General features: G+C 52.8%; 1 protein-coding gene across 4 annotated transcripts in view; it reads left to right on the top strand.

Annotated features, from left to right (window-relative positions):
* Zmiz1 (zinc finger MIZ-type containing 1) overlaps window positions 1-16517 on the top strand; it is a 200528-nt gene that overhangs the window by 40894 nt on the left and 143117 nt on the right. For all 4 annotated transcript variants that reach the window (XM_041662299.1, XM_041662295.1, XM_041662296.1 and 1 more), the window contains exon 2: window positions 1915-2034. The gene's annotated coding sequence lies outside the window, so the exon portion shown is untranslated. The remainder of the gene's footprint in view (window positions 1-1914; window positions 2035-16517) is intronic.

The raw sequence follows: 16517 nt of genomic DNA on the forward strand, positions 1-16517 counted from the left end.
TGCTCTCAGCTGTCTGTTGCAGCTTAAAAGGCGAGGTCTACAAGGGCCCCCCTCCCACTTGTCTGGGGAGCCCCTTGGGTTCATGTGACCCCTCCAATCACCTGAGGTAGAGGCCTCTTCCCCTCCTGGTAGTGGGCTGGACTACTGGCTGTCCCTCACTTCTCCACTGTCCAGTGAAGTAGAATGCTTTCTTCTGTAGTCCTAAGCTTTCTGAGAGTCAAGGTCAGAAGCAGAGCCTCCTGTAGCCATGTCTCTCCACCCCAGGAAATGCCACTTGCACTGAATCCTGTTCCTCAAAGCACTCACTCACACAGGATCACAGGTGAAGAGCAGACTTACAGAGGGTATGCTGTGGCTATGCTACAGCCCCGAGTCCCCTTGTCTCTTCTTGACCTTGGTCTGAGTGATCTCCAAGGGTACACTCACCCAAGTTTGGCTTCCAGGTCCGTGCTCTGTTGGTAGGATTTATGTGTTGTTGCTGTGTGGTTCACCTCCTCTCGATGATGAGGGAGTGCGTGGATGCTCCGGTTTGTCCATTCTGTCCTGGTGTTTACTCTGGGGCTGTCGTGCCTGACACCGAGAAACCACTGATGAACAGTGTGCATTGCTATAGAAATGGACTTGCTAGGTGGCAGGATAGCCCACCGGACTGCTGTTTCCATGCCCTACTCCAAGATGGCGATACTAGTGTATGCTGTGCCAGCAGTTTTTAGGGTCCAGAAGGGAGTTTTAGAAAGGCCTATTCGCTGTGGACTGGCTTGGGGGGGGGGGCTTCCTTATTGGCAGCTGTGGAGATGCTGCAAGAGGTTCCCTGTGCTGCCCTCCCTGAACTCTGGCCTCAGGGCTCCAGGCTGGAGGAAGAAGGGCTAGCAGGCTGGGCAGTTTGTCCTGAGAAAGCCTTCTTCCCCGTGGCACTTTTTCCAGCCCTAGGGACTTCCTGTCTTCCATAGCTCATCCCCCCACCCTCCCACTCAGATGTCTGGAGACACAGCTGAGAGGAGCCTGTCGCCTGTCAAAGCAGGCTTCATACTTGAGTCTGCCGGCAGTGGGCAAAGTGAGGAGACATGGTATACTTCAGGCCTTGCCCCCTCACTCACTAAGGAATTCTGGGAAGAGTGTGCCCCTATAAGGGTCCCAGTTTCCTCATTTGTAGAACAGCAGAGAAAAATCTCAATACCTCTCTCTCTCTCTCTCTCTCTCTCTCTCTCTCTCTCACACACACACACACACACACACACACACACACACCTTCCATTGCCACCACATGTTTGAAACTAGACAGCAGGAAACCTTTAGGGAGCTCTGGAGGCCTCCTAACTGAAGCTGACCCACAGGTTTGGCCTGTCCAGTGCACCTCACTGCACCCGGACTGTGCTGTCCTTGTTGCTCCCTCCCTCCCTCTCTTCTCCGTCCAACACCAAATGATCCCTGCGTCCCTGATAACAATGTCAGATGACATACATTAGACCGACTTTCTGATGAGGCCGTGGAAATCTGGGAGAGACTTGGTCAATATGCTGCAAATCTGCAGAAAAAAAGAGGGGGCGTGGTCAACGAGGGCCTCCCAAAGGACCCGAATATGGTCTGCAAGTCCACTCGGTCTTTGGTCTTGGAATGATGAAGAAGAAGAGACCCAGCTGGAGGACAGGAGGCCTGTTGGTGGGGTATTGTGGTGGTATGTGTGGGGATGTAACTGCTAAATGTCTGTATTCAGGCTATTGAACCCACTGAGGCGTAGTGTAGGGTCGCGGGTATGAACCTCAGTAGCCTGTGCCTCTTCCAAGAGGAATTACAGCACCCAGGAGGTGGTTTGAGGGACCCAGGCATGCTAGATGTAGAGCACCGCTGGAAAACTCAGGGGTTGCTTGCTGGCCCGAAGCTAGAACTCATCGTCCCCTCTGCTCTTTCTTGCAGAACTTGTGGCCACTGTGCTTGGACTGCATAGAACCCAATCAGCACCTCTTTCACCGCCGCCTCCCTTCCCCAACATTGTCACAGCCTGGAGTTGTGATCGACTGGCAGAAGCCTTAGCAGGTGAGTTGATGAGCCAGCTATATCGGTACTGGGAATCTGCTACTGAGGGCTGGGTAAGTGTGTGTGGCTACCTGAAGTAGGCGATGTCAGGAGCTTGAGGAGCTTGGGCGGGGATGTGGCTCATTTCCCAATTTCCCCTTTGTTCCTGGGCTTCCAAACCAGAACGGAGAGGGCTTGGGCCTAGCCTGGGCACTGGACATGTGGTTTTATTCTATTGTCAGCATCCTGTGTAGGCTTGGTAGCTCTCACCCTCCTGCTAAGGGATTTTGTCTTCTAATTTAGATCGTGGAGATAATAGCAATAGTCACAGTAATGTCCTCTGCTCCTGTGGGCATTTAACTGTACCTTCTCAAGATTTTTCCCTCCAAAACTGTCCTTGAGGGAGTGGTTGTCACCATCCCCGTTGTGCAGGTGAGGAAACTGAGCCTTGGTTAGGAAGACCTTGCCCAACGCCACATACCTAACCAGACCTGGGTTCAAGTTCGTATCTGTACATCCTTGAACCCTGTTCTGGTCCTCCCCATCCTGTAGCCCCTTCTTGAGGGTGGGTCTGAGTGTCCTCAGAAGAGCCAACTCAAGACAAAAGGAGAGGCCTTCTATGAAGTGACAGTGGCTGCTGGTTGCCATGATCAAGCTTCCTCAGATCCTCCAGGAATGGGCTATTTCACACTGGATGGGATAACTGAGGCCTAGAGAAGGGTGAGTTGCACGGGTAGAAAATGACAGGGCCAGAATTGGTATTGCTTAACCACACTGCACCCAAGCCCTCCTTTCTACTAACCTGCCTCCCTGACGTGGGGGCAGCATCTACATCAGGGTAGAAAGCCTAGGAATGAACCCTCTCTGGGAAGTGGCCATTGGACTGACTTGGGGAAGGTGAGAAGTTACCATGCTGATAGAGAGGGGAAAAGAAGAAGCAGAGGGCATAGGTCCTACGGAGTCTCAGGGAAGCAAAAGTTAACTCCCAGCCTGCACCTGAGGGCCCATGTGAATCCGTTAGAATCAGGGCCAGCTGTATTATTTGCAGGGTCCAGTAAAAAATAAAAATCAAAGCTGGTTGTTCACAAACTATTAAGGACTTCAAGCTGATGATAGCAGGCACAGTGAGGTCCCTTAAAGCTTAAGGACCAGTATGACAAAGGCTAGCCCATGAAGCCAAGTATTTCCGCATAAAAGTAGAATAAAGTGGAAGCAACCCAGTGGGTGTCCAGGCTCCTTCTTCACTCACAAGCCAATCACAGGCCCGGTGACCTTATACGAGGCCCCTTGGCCTCTGAAAGCGTGTCCCCCTCCCACAGCAGGAGGCTCTGTGATGCCAGGGACTAGCTTGTCTCAAGCAGCTGAGGACAGGCTGCATGAGGATCCTGTGGGAACTCTCCTGGGTATGCTGCTCCAGCTTGCCCTACCTGCCCCTGTTACCCAGTCCCAGGCAGCACACTTGAGGAAGGACAGAGAGAAGGGAAGATTGAGCAGCAGAGCAGCTGCCGCGAAGCCCAGGGTCTTCTGACTGCAGAGCCTCCTGTCTGGACTGCGCCCTGCTTGCCTGTTTCTGTCTACTTGTTCCTGTGGGTTGGATGCCAAGGGCTTTCTTTGTCCCAGTGCTATCACCAGGTGCTGCCCCTTGTGGTTCTCTGCCATGGACAGCGTGCTCGCATAATTCATTAGATCCAGTAAGAGGCATCATGCCTATTGGCTGGATACAAAAACAGTGGCTGGCTGGGCGATGGTGGCGCACGCCTTTAATCCCAGCACTCGGGAGGCAGAGGCAGGCGGATCTCTGTGAGTTCGAGACCAGCCTGGTCTACAGAGCTAGTTCCAGGACAGGCTCCAAAGCCACAGAGAAACCCTGTCTCGAAAAACCAAAAAAAAAAATAAAATATAAAAATAAAACAAAAACAGTGGCTGTGAGACCTAGCACCACTCCAAGCTCCTGGGCTGTGGTGAGGTCACCCAGGCCGTGAGGTGGATGATACCTGAGCTCTGGCCCTAGAGGGGCTTTTTCCTCTTGGTAAAATTTAACTTCACTCCTGGTACATGAGAGGCTCCAAGTTCTAGGCTGTCAGGATGACCTGGCGGGTCCTGGAGATCTGGCTCACCGTAGTAAAGGAGCCTTCAGCCCTGCTTATTCCTGGGAAGGCTAAGGCTCCGCCCACACAGAGCTTGGGCAAGCCACTTGCTGGGCAGAGAAAAGAAGACTTGAGTTGCTTCTGACCATCATAGAAGGAAAGGCCAGATGCAGAGGGAGAGGATGTCCTGTCAGGTTGTGGCACTCGGCCCCTTCTGTGGCTGGAATGTATAAAAGGCACACTGGATGAAATACATTGACCATTACAGTTAAGAATGTGAACTCAGGGTTTAGGCTTTGGGATGTTTGTGGTTCTGTTTCTCCATTTTTTTTTTTAAATAAATTGTCTCATTCTGGCGAAAAAGCCTCTTTGAGCCCCATGTCATCATCTTTGGTGAGAGAGAGAGAGTCTTCTCTGGGTGGTGTCATATGGTCGCTACGCCCCCAGCCAAGCCTGTGGACAGGTGGTGTGTAGCAGGTAGGGTGTGTGACGTGGTTGACTCTGGCTGCGTGGATACACGGCAGCAGTTCCTGGAGAGAGCCTTGCCTGATGATGAACAGACATAGGGAAAAGGGGATATCCGGGTTCCTGAGGCAGTTCCGTGGGCAACCACATGACAAGAGCCACACTCCTGTGCCACCAGCCTCTAGGCTCCAGCCTGGGAGTCACCTGTAGTCTGTGCACTTTTAGGGTTAAGGACAGTGTGGGCAGCCTGAAAAGACCATGGGTGCCAAGGCCAGCGCGCAGAGGATTGGCTGGGCCTAGCCTGAGGTCCTGCAGACTGGACTTCCACTGGCACTGTGGCGTGCCAGTCAGTCTTCAGTCCAGCTGAGAATGCACGCCCCAGCCCCTGCCCGGAATTTGTGGCCTCCAAGCTACCCCTCCACCAGCAGCCTCTGTAGCCTGCCCTGCTGCCCCCCCCTCCTGCTACTTCAGGGAGCTGGAAATACTCTACTGTCTGCTGCTTAGTCCTGCCCCTGTGGTTCGGCAGGGTGGGGCTGCCTTTCCAATTGACCTGCTGTGTGACCTTGGATAAGTCCCTGCCCTTCTCTGTGGCTGTTCCTTAGTCTCAATGACCAGAAGGTGAAGCTTTTAAAGGCATTAACCACCCAGTGAAAGTTGAACTTGTCCTATTGTACAGATGAAGAAACTCAAAACACAGAGACTAGGAAACCTACCCAGAGTCAACACAGTTCTTGGTGGAACTGGGATCAAGCCCAGTTTCCTCTGTAACCATATGTTCCCCAGGCTGTCAGACTGGCTCTCACCAACACTGGCGCCATGCTGGGCCCTCCTGCTAAATGCAAATGGTGGTTGAACAGCTGGGTGAGCACGGGTCCAAGGCAGCAGTCACAGAACTGCGCTGCACAGGCACAGAAGTCCACTCAGTGAGGGCGAAGACCAAGGAGGCAGCCAAGCAGCCTGCCTGGAGGAGGGAGAATGGGTGTGGGGTGCTTGACAGTTCACAGCCAGCCAGGAAGACAGATTCAGCAGCAGATGCATGCAGGTGCCTCAGCAGCTTCAGAGAGCCCCCAGGCCCATACCCAGTTTGTCCTGGCTTCTTTACTCTATAGTGCGAGTAGGGCAGCTCTCTGGTGATGTGGGATCCAGTCTCAGCCTCCACACTAGAGTCAGAACCTTGGCTCCCAGGCCGGGGGAAACAGGGATGGACTGGCTTCTTCCTATAGCTGGACAGTTGGGCCCCACCAGGTCTTGAAGCTCCCAGTACCTATTCTGGGAGGGAAAAGCCCACCTACCCAAAGGCAGGAAGAGGTTCGTCTAAAGGGGGAGCCAAGTGCCACTCTCTTCTGCCACCCTCTGCACATCGGTTGGTCCCACACTGTTCAATGGCCTGAACTCAGCTCAGGAACTTGGGGTGGACATTGCTGAGGGACAGAGGATTACAGAATCCCTGAAACTAGCCTGGGAACACACAGCTTCATTATGGTAGATACAAGAGGCATCCTTCCCAAGGTGGGCAAGGCTGGATTGCTCTCCAACTCTTCCACCTACCTAGTTATGTAGGAATGAGGGCCCATAAAGAGCTCTGTGAACGTCTTATGGGCAATTCTTCCTCCCACTAAGGTTTGTTCACCCAGCGCCTGCCTGGAGTTCATCTTATTCTTGTCCGTGAGATACATACCCAGGCCCCACTTGTCGTGACGAACAGCTCTGCCTGTGACTTCCGTCTCTGTCTCCAAAGCCCCCACATACCTCACAGCAAAGGAGGAGACCCTGAGCTGGCTGCTAGCTGGAATCATCCAAATGTCACACACTGCCCCAGGGAAGGCGTGTGCTTCAGGAATCACCTGGCCAGGTTCCCAATGCCACAAGGAGACCCGGGGCCCAGCGGTAGAAATATTCCAGTAACCGCATGGCGCGCTAGTCTTAGGGCCATGCACACTGCCCTCTGAAACTACACTGACCCTATGGAAGGCGGTGACACAGACAAGGGGGACCAGCAATAGTGATCACAAAGTCGGCTGAGGAGCTGTGGGTGCAGAGAGCAGTACCAGGGGAGCTCAGTTATTTGTGGAAACTCATGTAGAAGGGGCCATGGGGCCCAGCTCTGTGAAAACCCATCACTGCCTTCTGCCATGGCCCTCCCATAGTGAAATCTCCTCTACCCTGACCCATGTAGTTGGTGTCAAAATGCTGTGGATGAAGACATAAAGTAGACTGGTGACCGGGACCTGCCCATAGTCTTCATCAGCTCCGTTTGCAGGGGGATGCCTAGTGCTTTAGCTACCCTGCAGTCTGGGAGGCTATGACATTCCTTTTCCTGGAGTAGAGGTCTGCAGCCAGTCCAGGAGAGTGAACCTGAAATGGACCTGCCGGCATCCAAGCCACAGGAAAAGCTGGGCAGAGAGGCTGCCCCAAGGACTGTGTCGAGGGCCAAGGGGGTGATAAAGGAAAGAGGGGTGAGGTAGGTACCCTTGAGTTCAGATGCCCGAAAATGGAGTGTGTACTTTTCTCCTAACTCCCCAATGTTCCACTTCTGTGCCTCAGTTTTCCTTGGATCTTCTCTGGGCTTCAGGCATCAAGGAGCGACCTCCAGGCTTTGGAGCAACCTCCAGGCTTTGGTGGGAACATCTGCCTTTGGTCAGCACAAGGTGTGCTTGGGTTTTTGCTGAGGGAGGGACAGAACTGTCAAGATCTTTGGTGGGCAACTGGCAGAGGAAACCGTAACTGCATTCTCCCTAGCTGATGAAGACCAGTTTAAGGCTCCTAGAGTTCCCAGGCTAGACCATCCAGGGAAGGCAGGGGCTGGCCCTGTGGAGTAAGAATCTAGTTCTCACAGAGGGTTTGGGAGAATGTTCTGATTTGGGCATCCCCATCTCTCCTATAATCAACTGCCTCCCGGGAGAGGCTGGCAGCAGAGAGAGGGTAGTCCTCCCAAGGCTGTGCCAGGTCAGCCAGGCTGTGTGGCAGGAGACCTCCCTGGCTGCTACCAGTCTCCAGTCTGTAGCAATGCTGGGACCCTGTGGGCTCCTCCCTGATCACGTCACACTGTGTGTGTCGAGCAGTGCTGACCCACAGTGGTCTTGTTCTCACCTCTTTCCTGTCACTAGCTACAGCCATGGGCCCACTGGATTCCAGGTCCTGGGCTTGCATAAACCGCCTGCACGAACAGTGTGCACAGCTTCCAGCTCCAGCCCCGTCAGCCTAGGGATGGCCCAGGAACCTGTTCAGGAACACTACAACGGTTATCCTACACCATGGAGTGGCAAAATTCTTTGAACTCAAAGCTTTTCCATGACCCCTGACTAATGTTATTCTCACATATAAACTGGGTAGGAGCCTGACTCCAATAGGGGAAAACTAGAGTCAGGGAGGGCAGGACATTTGGCCAAGATCACACAGCCAATCCAAAATCAAGCTGAGGATCCGGGGCCCTGCTTATACTCCTCTGGGGACCAAGCAAATGTTGCTTGTTTGTTAGGGGAAAGCACTGGCTAGAGATGCTGGAGGCCCACAGGAGGCAAAACCTTGCTCTCTTCCCTCCTGGACTTCATCTGCTCTAATTGGCCACAAGTGCTGTTGCTGCTGACATTTACCTGGTAGGGAGAAGGACCTCTCCCTCTTACATCAAGATACTAAAAATAGCTATGGCCAGCTTCCTTCAGCCCCTGCCCAGCCCACGCTTGCTCCCCGCCTCAGTGACCTTTTTCCTGGGGTGGCACAGCGCTAGGCTCCGCCTTGCAGTCTCTGTCAGGTCCCCATGTCCTTAGGCTGTCAGGAGTGGCCCTGCAGAAACACCTCCCTTTTCTTGCCTCCCTGTGGGCACTCCTTGTCTCCAGTGACCACCTCATTCCTGTGCTCCAGCAGGGGGCTTACTCCATCCCCCAGTGATCTGATGCTCAATTCTCACCCTCCTCTTTGCTGAACCCAGACATTCTGTGGCCTTTATCCCAGGACTTTTCCATCCTTGCCACTCCAGCAGTGAAGACAAGCCAGGCTTTGGCATGGATATTGCGAGGCTGCATACATCCCGATCTCTGAAATGGACAGGAGCGTGGGGCGCAACTATAGAATATTGCAAGGATATACTAAGGCAATGTAGAGGAAAGAGTGAGTCAGTAGCCAAGCCCCTCTTGGGGGTTTTCTCATGCAGCTACTCTGGGATCCTAATAAATGAGATTGATATGCTGGAACAGAAAAAGAACGTTCCAGAACAGGCTCAGGACTGGCAACTTGACTTCCTCCAGGTCAGGGCCTTTTGCCCATTCCTCATGCACTTCCAGTTTGGCCTGCCATGCCTGCCTAGCCAGTGTTTGTCTGGTTCGTGTCCTGGGTCAGTATGACCAGAAGTTGTGTGGACACTGGCCTTCATCCAGTAGCTGGCTGGCTTTGGACTCAGCCCAGTGGAAACAGGAGTGGTTTTCCAGGTCTGGACTTGTGTCTGGCACATGGGCTACTCCAGTGTGCCTCGGTTTCCTCAGCTGGAACAGTCTGATAATGCTCTAACTTACCCTATGCTATATGGGGGCTCAGTCGTCAGCACGTGTGTACGCAGAAGAGCGCATGGTTGGATCATCATGCTGGCTGCCTCAGCTGGGCCTCCCGCAAGTGAGGCTAGTGGTACAGTTGGTGGTAATGACAATGACCACCTGCTGTGCTGAGTGACTGGTGTCAGCTGCTAAGCACAGCACATGAGATGCTGAATCCAGGCTCCAAACCCCTCACACAAGGTCCTATTATACACTGATTCCAAATGAGGAAACTGAGGCACACAGAGGCCACCCACAGTTGAAAAGGGGTGGATCTGGAAACCAGAATCCAGAATCAGCCCGGCTAGAGTAATCAACAGCTATGCAGACCTAGGACTGTCCCCGTGTTAGTAACACAAGTTCCAAATCTTGGAGATTTGCCTCTCTTCTGAGGGACGCAGTGTGGGTGACAGGGCTGTCTCTGGCTGGACACAGTGCCTCCCCCCTGCTCCCTGCTGGTTGCTGGTCACCACCGTTTCCACACCTAGGGCTGTGTTCCTCACCCACTGCTCTTCTCCACCCTGTTCTCAGGAGGCTTCCAGAACATGCCAGTCAAGTCTTGGACCAGGTTGCACCAGTAGCTGGCTGATGGATCATGGGCTGTTGCCTGTCAGACCTCAGTTTCCCCGTTTGCACAGAGGGCTTGTGAGCTCTCCTTCCATCCTTCCAAAGATTTCTGGAACCTCTCTTTTATTGCTATCATGTGTGTGATATGTGCGCGTGGTGCTCAGGGGTCATGGTCACATGCAGAGGTCTTTAACCCCCTAAGGGGCTCAAGGGATTGCCTTCCTTCCAGAGGCAGGTTCTCATGCTTGCCCTTGTATATACACTATACTAGCTGGCTTGTGGCTTCCGGGAATTCTCCTTCCATCTAGGAGCACTAGGTACCCATGTACACTATTACATCACTCTGCATGGGCCTCGGATCCTTACCTTTGCACAGTGAATGCTTAACCTGCTGAGTCGTTCTTCTCCTTAGCCCTGGAACGTCTTAAGAGGGAAGGCGGAAGGAATCCCCGAAGGAGTAGGGCCAGAGGCAGCAGAGGGACACAGCAGAGACAGAGACAGCAAAGGGGCAGAGCAGGGACAGAGACAGCTACTGGCCTGTGTTGCCCCTCCGCAGCCCAGGACTTCGTGGATAAGGAGCCAGTGCTTCTTGGGGTTCTGGGTCATTCTTACTGATGTAGAAGGTAGTGCATGTTGAGGCCAGGTCTCTCACAGAAGAAGCCTGGGTATCATTGACACTCCCTCTCCCTCATCCCTGGTACCCCTTTCTCTTCCTTGAGTCCGTGTTTCTCTCTCTGTCTTGCTCCTGCCAGCAGTCAGGCCTTACCATGTTCCTGCCTCCACATTATCCTCTCCAGCCCTCTCTGTCTCTCCAGTTTCCCATTGACAGGAGGGGAAAAGTCCACATTTCAAGATGGCATCAAGGCCGTCTTCTGGGCTCAGTGAGGTCTGAGAGCTGTCTGTACCTCTCGGCCCACCCGAGCCTTCCATGTCTTCTGTCTTTAGTGGTATGGGGTGTAGTACCTTTGTACGTGCCCGGCTTTGTGCCCAATCTCTAGTCTCATTGTGGATACAGTGTGCTCAGGACCAGAACAACACTCTCCTCAGACACTACCTAGAACTACTGCCCCCAGCTACCCAGTGTGGCTCAAATCCAGATTCCGGATGTAGGAGCTGCCTGTCTCCTGCCATGGGTGTTCAGTCCCAGTGAGAGGACAAAGTTGTGCCACGGGTAGTGAGCAGGCTCGTGTGGTAAATACAGGTGTGTGCCCCCAGCTCCGCAGCTATGTGACTTCAGGCAGCCTAGATAAACCTTGGTAGTATAACCTATGACACGTGCTTAACAAGAATGCCTTCATCACTGGCTGCTGGAATTAAATGAAGTGCCACAGAATTAGAGTGTAAAGGGTCCTTCCTAGGACATTGTAAGAATGACAGACATACTGCTTATCCATTTTTTTTTGTCACATCAGGGAAGTATTTAAACCTTGAGTTGTCAGCCACCTTCCAGAAAGGTTCTTACTCAGTCTTTGATGTAACTTTCATTTCTGCCCACCCCCACCTTTTGTACCCTAGCGCTCCTTCCCAGGGTCCCTGACACCCCAAGAATTCCAACCAGTGCTTGCTGGCCTGTGTTGTCACTTTGTCACCCTATCTCCACCGATCCCCTTCTGATCTGACCCCCACACAGGTGTCTGGACCCCAAGGATGGGGGCTAATGAAACTGTTTTGGGTGAACCCATGTTCAAGCCAAATCATCTCCAAGAGCAACATAGGTGTGGCCAGCCAGGATTCTGGGTCCACCCACAGGCTGCTTGAGGACATATCTGGGCCACCTGCAGTCAGGGACAACACCCATCCCTAGCTTCATGGGGCTCAGCAGGCACCATGGAAGTTGATCTGCAGCTGGCTTCCCCCCCCCCCCCAGAGTCCAGAGCCTCTCTCTCTTAGCTATGTGTCTGTGTTTTGTTTGCTGAGGTCCCGCCCCACCCCCACAGTCTTCTGTTAAATTGTGTTATTATATTTAAACAAATCAATTCCATTGCAGAGTTTTCCCGTCCTAATGATGAGTTTGCAGTGCAGATACCATTGATTTCTCACAGTCCTGAAAACCAGCTGATGAATGGCGCCCAGTGCTTCTTCGGAGAGGCACTTAGGCAGCCTGCGTTTGCCTCAAGCTTCCCAGGGACACTGCCCCACCCTGCCCTCAGCTGCTGCCTGCAGTTGGGACTGAGGTCATGGGCCAGATGAGACCCCAAGTCGTCCCCCCGCCCCCCTTGAAAGGAATGTCATGGCAGGGCCTTCGCCCACTCTGGTGACACAGGATGAAGAATTTTATTGATTTTAGCCCCAGGCAGGACTTACAGAGGGGAGGAGCCTTGAGGTGTGATCTTGATCTTCTACAAATCCAAATCGCCTTTCTAGGAGTTGGCACCTCATCCTTAGATCTGGTGGAGTTGCTGGTAAAAAGCCACTTGAACTGCTTTTGGGAAGAGCTGCCCCTGCTGGAGAGGTGAAAGGGCTTCCCTTTGGGAAATCTGTCAGAACCCAGTGTTCAGAGTCACAGGTAAGCGCCACCCAGGGCATCGACTCTCAGATACCTGCCTTTCCTGCTCTTCCTAGTTCCTGTGAGCAGGAACTACTACTGTTCCCAGTGTAGAGGGACCTCCAGGAAGGGAGGGAAGGCAGAGGCACAGTGGACTCTGAGAGCCAATCCTGATTGTACTTCTGTGAGTGTCACAGTGGCAGGGACACTGTCCTCACTGCCAGCCTTTCTCTTAATCCACCCTGGGTTTCTGTCTGTGTGAGCCCAGGCCCCCTTGCATATTTGAGGCTTCACTGCCCACATCAGCACTCTGAGGAGCTTGTCACCTGGACTGGAGGGCAGACAAGAGGGAGTGACAGGGTCTGCAGTGGACCTCAGAGGGCGTGCTTGACCTCCGTTCCTCCGAACGCTAATAATGGCAGCACCACACTCTCAGGGGTAGGAGCGGAGGCCATTTGGCTGCCCTCTCCCCTGCTAGTTCACTCTTTTTGAGGGGAGCAGAGTAGGACGCTGTTCTTCAGGGTTACAACCGACACCTCTTAGGCTGTGGTGGCGTTGGAGTTGGGGTAGGGGCTTGTGCATGGCTGGCCCTGTGTTTCCCAGGCATCTTGAGACCACCCCTCACTGGGGACCCCAGGCTGGCCCAGCATGCATCTTCCTGCGCATTCCCAGTGGCCACAGCAGCCAGCCACCCCTCTTCCTGCAGACTGACAGCTCCTATAATCAGGTTAGCCTCCCTCTGCTCAGTGCTTGCTCTGCTGAGCCAGACCAGCTGCCTCTGATGGTCAGTCCACCTGGCCCTCTCTGTGGCGCTGGGGAGGGGGAGGGGAACTGAGGGAAGAACTCACAAGGGGGAGGCTTAGCCTCCCTCCATGTAGACCTCTTCAGGAGTCCAAATCCTTATTCTGGCATCAGGACCCTGTTCCCTTCTCCCACCTCCGTGCCCCTGGGGTCCTCATGAGTGTAGCAACTGCTCCTCTTCACATGTGGGTCCCTTTGTTACACTTCTTAGAAAATTATGCATCCTTGGAAACCCAATTCCCGTCTCTTCCTCTGGACTACTTCCCTGGCTCCCACCTGCACTGGGCACTCCTCTGACCTGGAACTTATCAGTGCCAATGTATTGAGAGCCTTATTCCTGGATGTAGTACAGGAAGAAAAAAAAAATTATTCCCTTTCTTCATATTGGAGGTGGCAGCTTGAGAAATCTCCAGTGGGCCAGCCAAGGGAAAATAAGCAACCACAGCAGAGAAGAAAACAGGAGGGTCAAGACGGCCGCTTCCATCCCCTCACACAGTGCAGCCCACTTCCTGCTGAGGAGCTACATTCCCAGCTTCTCATGACACACGGCAGGCCTGAAATAGACCCATGGAACCTGGGTGGTATCTTTACTACCCCTCCTCCCTGCTGGGCACGTTGGCCTCTCCCCTTCTGGGCCCTGCTCAGTGCCAGGACCCTTGCCAGCCAGCAGGGCCAGATCATGTTCTCTGTCCCTGTTTACTTTGTTTTTATAAATGCAGTGTGTAAGATGGGGGGTGGGGTGGGGGTGGTAAGGATCGTGGCATACACCTTTAATCCCAGCACTTGGGAAGCAGAGGCAGACGGATCTCAGTGAGTTTGAGGCCAGCCTGGTCTACAAAGTGAATTCGAGGATAGCCAGGACTATTACACAGAGAAACCCTGTCTCGAAAAACGTATAAATAAATAATAAATAAATACAGTGTGTAAATAGGGCCTGCTGCTTCCCAGGAGCGCCGTGTTTAAGGACTAGGGCACTGCTGCAGGCGTGATTGTGCTACCAAACCCGTCAGCTGCCTAATCACCATTCAGTTTGCATGTATTTCCGTTAATTCAAAAGAGAGGTACTCCTAACGACTTTTACATAAATACTATATTTGTTCCATGTAAAGACGGGATTCAAATTTGCTGGGATTCAGATTAGCTGATTGTCTAGTCCTGTAGCTGTCACACATGAAGTGTTGGGAGACTGTGGTCAGAGGGCCATTCTGGGGACCAAGAGGTCACCAGGAATGTCAGAGACCATGAGTGCTTGGGCTGCAGTCTGAATAATGGAACTGAGGGGGGAACCCCTGACTCATGCCTTTAAACATATGGGGAATTTGAAACCCATACCCCCTAACAAGAGGCAGCGTGGACTCTTATTCCAGTACTCATCCGGTGTGCTGTGCATTTTGTGGGCAGTGGACTTAAGAACTTGGGACCCAGACTGTCCCACCTATGGGAGAAAAGGGCCTGGCCAAACCTTTGTGCTCCTGTAGAGATCTCTGCCTCCTCTTACTTCCCATCTGTGCTCTAGCTCCCCGGCAGCCCTTATGCTTTTGGGAGCACTCTGCTCACCTGGACGGAGCCCCCCACCATGACAAGCCTGCACCCTCCCAGGCCTTGCAGACTGATGTGCCAGGAAACAGGTGTGGGGCTGATTTCACAGTTTTAATATTATGTATTTATTTTCATGCGGATCAGAAAATATGTATAATTAGTATATAAGACCCATGATTTGGCAGATGATAGCACTTTAGATGAGGCTAAGTATAAAGGTGATTGGTTTAAAATGATTAAAATAATGATACATAGATTATTAAGGTGGAACACAGATGGGCTTGTGGAGTCAGGTGATGGGGGAAGGGACACGCTGAAAGAGCCCTGGTGTTGGGGGGTCCAGAGACATGAGTCCTGCATCCTATTCCCTGGCCTGTAGATACCCTGCCTCATCCTGGGGACAGGTGGCACCCCTGGATCACTCCAGAGTTTCCCTAACTATTGCAGGAACCCCCAAGAGGAAGGACTTGTAAAGTGGCTTCCTGCCCAGGGTCACTTGACACAGGGCACAGACCCATGTTCTGGCCTCCTGGTATCGTAAGTTGTAGATAGGAGGCCAGTGTGGCTCTGGATGGCTCGCTACTATCTAGCTGTCTTCCAGGCCAGTCTCAAGTCACTAGGACTGGACAGCTCTAAGGGCTCCGGTAGTGTCTAGCCAAGGTTTCCATCCTGTCTGCTGATCTCCTCTGTTCAGAAGGAGATGGGGGCTGAGACATTTGAGAACCATGAGCAGAGTGCTCCTTGGATAGTGCTCGGCTCAGTCGTGGTATACAGTGGGAGGGGACCACAGTGCTACCCGATATTCTCAGCTCATCAACCCTTTGGTATTCTGGAGGTCTTAGGGGCAAATGGGCAATAGAGGGGAGAACAAAGGCCTACCTAGCCTGAGTGGCAGAAGACACCTGCCACTGTCTCCTCCTTTGCCTCCCCCACCAGCTACCAGCTAGCCTATTCCACCGTCATTTGGCCTCATGACACCAGACTTCCAGTAACTCTTCCTGCCCTCCAAAAGACTAGCTGCAAACCTCTCAGGAGGTCACGGCTGCTGCAGGCTGGCCCCCCCTGGACACTACTCTCCAGCCGCCTCCTCAGCGGGATGTGGGGCAGTCTGACAGCATGCTGGATGACCTTGAGCAGCCCCCTCCTGCACCCCACTAAGATCTTTATGGCGCCAGCCCGGTCCATCTCTAAGGCTTCTCCCACTCCAAACCCTGTCTACCTGTCCTGGCAAATGAAGGCAGTGTCCATGTCTGCCTAGGCAGGAGACCCAGCATAGTGAGGCGAGCGGGGAGCCTGTTCACTTGCTAAGGTGTTGGTGCCAGGTGGGATGAGTGAGTGATTTCATTCATGAATGAATGCATAAATAAGTGGGTATGCTTAACATCCACCCTTGGTTGCTGCTGCTGCTGCTGTTGGAGTCTCTCCAGTTTCTCAGAGCAGTGGCCGAGAGGACTGGCCAGCGACTGGCTACGGCACAGTGCCAGCCTGTCTGGGTTCATATCCCGGCTGTGACCTTGAACTGTTTTTCTTCTTCTCTTTCTTATGTTTCCTCATCTTTTAAAACGAGTACAGTATGTACTTCCTAGGGTGCCGTGAGACTAAACCAATCATTCAGTTGGCATAAAGTGCTTAGACGGGTGCAGCTAAAGGCCCTTGAAAGAAGTTAGCCATTGTGAACAGTCTCATTCCCACTACGATGATTAGCAAAGGATGGGGAGACGCTGGATGAAGTCTTGGAGTCCCTAGGAGCTTTGGAATGTTACAGGTAGAGAAGTGCAACAAGTTGTAATTGGGAGCTTGCATTATAATTCTGATAAATTGTTTAAAGAAGCTTCATCAGAAACAGGAGTTGGGTGCCTTAGGACCCAGGAGTTTGTTATGGTTTCCCTAACTCTATAGACATTTACAATTAGGCGTATTTTCCAAGAGGGCCTCCAAGATTGCATAAACGTAAGCCTCTATAGATCCGAGTTTTATCAGTGTGCCTGTTTCTATGCTCCCCCTTCTGTGGTCCCAGCAGGAGGTGGCACTGTC

Source organism: Microtus oregoni, unplaced genomic scaffold (genome assembly GCF_018167655.1).
Source record: "Microtus oregoni isolate MIOR12 unplaced genomic scaffold, Mior012 000013F_ref0000133, whole genome shotgun sequence".
Lineage (NCBI taxonomy): Eukaryota > Metazoa > Chordata > Mammalia > Rodentia > Cricetidae > Microtus > Microtus oregoni.